At 45.1% G+C, this 4760-nt stretch overlaps 1 non-coding gene across 1 annotated transcript; it reads right to left on the bottom strand.

Annotated features, from left to right (window-relative positions):
* Window positions 1–874: 874 nt before the first annotated feature.
* Window positions 875–948, bottom strand: Trnat-ugu (transfer RNA threonine (anticodon UGU)). The gene has a single exon. It is a non-coding gene; the product is annotated as a tRNA-Thr (tRNA).
* Window positions 949–4760: the final 3812 nt, after the last annotated feature.

Here is a 4760-nt window from a genome sequence, read left to right as displayed (position 1 = left end):
ATCGAAGGGCCGATTCTACAGCGAAGCTGCAAAGTGCTCAGTCTCCGATGGTCGTGTCCGCGTGTAGAAATAAAAAACTCTCGTTGGGGGACTTATGCTGTATGGGCGAGTGAAAGCGCGCGAGGGAGCGCGAGGGACGCGCGCTTTCAAGGAGAACGAACGCACGGCGGAGAGCAAACCCCATTTCCGTCGCGCGAAAGGCCGCGGGGGGATGGGAGGGAGGGGAGGCGACGTTTAGCTGCGGCACCAAATGTGTATCTTTCGACCGGACGCAAGGGAAACTGGCTACTCGATCACAGTCTGAGAAGATTTAACATAAAAGGCATGCGCTTCCGGTGTTTTGTTTCATGTCTTTTGTTTGTGGGCTGTCATTCACAAAATTCTGAGGAGCTGTATAAACTTGGACATTAGCAGCACCTGCAACGCGCAGAACTGTCGTCGACAGCGGCGGCGTTTTGCCCGCATTCGCACCGAACGCGGGCGGCATTGGTGACGTGTTTATGAAGAACAGGCCAACCTTTGCCGTACACCCTATGGCGGTGTACTGTAGCGAGCATAAGGCCATGGTCCCTGTGGTCATTAAATAAATGAAAACCACCGGATCATATATATTTCTCATTCTTTAATAGTTCAAATAACCATCACATCTTAATAGTCATAATTGGAAATAATTAATTCCCACCATAGTACAGCTTCGCTGGTCTTCCATCTGCACCCCAGTGGAAGCGCTGACAGTTTTTTATTAGTCATATCATAAGAAGCGACCATACAACATACAATGACACCAAGGACTGCATAGGGGAAATTACTTGTACTTTCTAATTTAATTAAAGAAATAATAAATTAATGGAAATGAAAGTGTATAAAAAAAACTGGCCGCAGGTGGGGCACGAACCCACATCTTCGCATTACACGTGCGATGCTCTATACCAGTTAAGCTACTGCGGCGCCATTTCACCATGCGCTTTCTGGGGTATTTGTGTTTTCTACTAGATGTAACCCAGGGAGTGTTAGCCAGCGCCACAAGTCACAAGCCTTGGCGGCGAATGTGGACCATCCTTTCTGCCGCAGGCGTCACGAGTACGTGCACCTTTTTCGGGTGAACGCAGCAGGTCCGTAAACCCAAACATGCGACTTGAAGGCATCAATGCTGCCGGATTCGGATATATATACTACATGTATAAAACATGCGCGCTCCCCTGACCACGCTGTCCATGAGTTGTTACGAATATTCCCATCTTGTAAAGCACACAAAGGAAAAATTTAACAAATGACAGCATTCTTTCTGAAAATATTCAGTCATTGCTGGGCAATCATGCAGAAGTGTTGGTGATACACGGCGTCTCGTTCTTCCTGATACGAAACGCTTTCATTAGCTCACACACAAACGTACGTGCTCCACTCTTACGCAGATTCTGATTCTAGATAGCCAAGGCTCCAAGGCAAAGGACCGACAATGCGCCGGCAAATGCAATGTGGCTTTATTCTTGATACACAGCACATCTTCCCGCGCATGATTGCTGATTTAGCAGCTTCTCTGTGCTTTAGCAGCCCATGTGCATGTAAGTGGAGTTTCTTATACTAAGCCAACGCCGCACGTGATCTAAGCCCTGCCCGCCTATTATCACAATGAGGCTTCTTTGGGGTCCCAGAAAATGGTGGGCATAGCCCAGCCAGCTTACGTGGCGTTTAAGTTGTTTTACACTTCAGTTTCTGATTGCGGTTCTGCGACACAGATACCAGTATTGAGCAGGGGAATCCAGCTGGCTGAAGCCGCGCAATCTGGCTATTGAAACTAGCCTGCACCACATGAGCACAAGACTTCACCATAGCACCGATTCGAGGCACATGGAAGCTATAGCTTATTGAACAATCTTACTATGCGCGGAATAAAAAACAAACGTTATTTTCAAGCACTTCGAAAACACATCCAGCATATGTGTTGGTCACTAAAAAGCATATTAATAGATAAGAACTGAAACAATCATTGTTGGGAAGCTCTGCGGTAAAAGGTAAGCCTTTCTCATGTCTGAAAATAGCTAAAACTCATTTCCCTGCACTAGTGCGCGTCTTTAAGAGGTGTATTTAAAATAACAAAAAAAGAAGTTTAGATGTCTGAAAAATCGTAGGACTTTCTCCTTGTCAATTAAGAAAATTTACGTCACAGTCAATCGCTACTAAAAATATTACAGAGCAAAGAAGCAACACATTACCCGATATAAATGTCTTTTCGCTAGCCAAACAAACATCAATTCCACTTAAATAAAAATTCAATAAATCTATAAAATTATCGACAATGATTCCGGTAGCCTTCTGGAAGGCGATCGCATCATTTTGTTCAATGGATAATTGCACAACAGAAAAGCGACCGGAATGTCACATTGAATAAACCAAGTCCTTGAACTCCGCTTAGGAGGAAATTGACAGGAATCGAGGTTTCCTTGAAAGATTGAAATTTTAGTCGAGTTCCGTATGGCCAGAAGGGACTTTCAAAAGTATTTGGGTGTTTTAACAAGAATCGGTTAACGAGTTGCTGCCATGTGATCTTCTCACAAAAATCTGAAAGGCATTTCCAACTTATGCGCTTAGACGTTTAAAAAACATGGACAGTGACAAATGCTTGCAATCCATAAGCAGCTTAGACAATTTTGAGAGTTTCAGCTCTTGTCGGTACTGTGCCTGTTAGCGTTTGCTTCTAGCAACTGAATTATTCGCAAGCGTGGAGACAAGCTTGAGTGCGAGCTCATAGAAAAATGTCATATTCGGGGCCCCTCATGAGCGATGTGGTCAGCACACCTTCCTTGTTTATATATGTACGCTGCATACTTCGAATAACTTTAGTGCGAATTAGCGCATGTTTTGTGTGTGTTTTGCTGCCCTGTCTAAAGTGTCCTGCTTTTGAACCAACCCAGCAACACGTTCTCTTATTAAATGGCTGTCGACAAAACTACCAGCGCTTCACTGTCGTTAAAAATCAAGTACAGTATAGTTTGCATATAGTTATTCTAGAGGTATAAAGCGCCATGTCACGAAAACAAGACGGCCCCTTGACAAGAAACAGAAAATGGACACCGCAGGGGAGACGTGCTAAGAAGCCAAGGTGGCGGGAAATGGTCCACACTCACCTCTTGGTCAACTTCATCTTCGGAGTCGTCCTGGCTGTGGATAACCTGTGTCACCTCCAAGTCACCTGTGTCTTTTATTAAAAGGTGTATAGATAAAGAACATCGAAGGTATATATAACTGAGTTTTTGAATGGAAGTAAATGTTAACATTGGACTGAATATTTTTTTCTTTTCTCAAGCGGGTTCTTATTACCGACCGCTACGTTACAAACTTTAACACCCCACTTTTTATCTAGCCGTCACGGTTAGTAAGTAAACGCAGCATCCCATTTACGTGGACAATGTAATCACCTCCTCATGCTTCTTGCGCTTCATGCTCTTATGCTTCATGCTTCATGCTTCATGCTTCTAGCTGCTCTCATGCTTCATGCTTGTTGCGTCTTGAACATAAAGTTCAATACGCAACATCGTGCGGTGGGCTAGCACAATGATGCTGCATTCTCAATTTTCAAATTATTTCACGATATTCGGAAATGGCTTCAGTGGAGCTTTTCGTCAACTAGATCCGTTTGCGCAAGTATCCGACTAGACAGGTTGGTAAAAGAACCAATTTTAGCCAAACACCAATCTTAATAATGTGACCTACGACGGTCTCAGGACGATTTATACCTTCAAGGGAATCGTAAGCGAAAAATTCATCGACTATTACCGTACTCCCTAACGCGAAATTTGAGCGCAGCTCTATGCGTGTTTTCAGTTCGCGATGTGAGGCAAAGAATTTGAGAGAGACATGTAGCAGAGTCGGCAATCGTCGTACATCTGATCTGCGGGTCAAGCACGTCGGCTTTTGTGCATGACTCGTCGAAGGTTCCACCATGCTAAATACAACTGGTAGCGAAGCTTCCATAGAAGCCCATACGTTCAAAACATAGCGGCTTATCGGCGGTTCATGGGGCTTAGCGCCATCTGTGCGAGGAGGGAACACTTCCGGCGGAAAGAAAAATAATTTGACGTCATATCCGTTAAAAACAGAAGTGGCGTCATTTGGTTTTCATAGGCACGCAATTTGTCCTCGGAGGCCTGCCATAGTGCTGTATATTCAAATGCCCCGCCATTCGACTTGATGGGCGTTCCGAGCTTTCAGCGCGGAAAGTGATGCAGGAAAAGGTCAGCCGTACGGGTGTCGAAATCGCATCGCTGCACAGAACATACTTTCTTTGCAGTGGCGTAGCCAGAAATTTTGTTCGGGGGGGGGGCTCAGGTTGCAGCGCGGCCTCCAACTTATAGAATTTGTCGAGGGATCAAGTGCATGAATAATAACTGCATTGCCAATTCCATTGTATATTACATGCTGCAAACGAATTATTGAACGCTATGCACTGTCCATTAAAATATGTATGTTTTCATAAAAGAATATAGTCGTATGCCCCAAAAATTGTGGCAGAACTAACTGATATCAATGCTTCCGCGTTTGGGGGGCGCACTTCTACGCTGCCAACAACCGCGCTCGTCGTTCGTTCGACCGCACCGTCTCTTATCTCCACACGGCTCTGACCTTTATGCGCATTCGCCGCTCAGTTTCCGTTGAAGCGATAGACCGCACGTACTACCTTCGCCCGCTCCTGCGGCGTATATACCCGCTCGCTGCCAGCGTTTTGACGGTCGTTGTCTGCAGTCATTCAGTGTGAGTTATTC

Source organism: Dermacentor silvarum, chromosome 1 (genome assembly GCF_013339745.2).
Source record: "Dermacentor silvarum isolate Dsil-2018 chromosome 1, BIME_Dsil_1.4, whole genome shotgun sequence".
Classification (NCBI taxonomy): domain Eukaryota; kingdom Metazoa; phylum Arthropoda; class Arachnida; order Ixodida; family Ixodidae; genus Dermacentor; species Dermacentor silvarum.
This window is presented reverse-complemented; position numbering and strand designations above follow the sequence as displayed.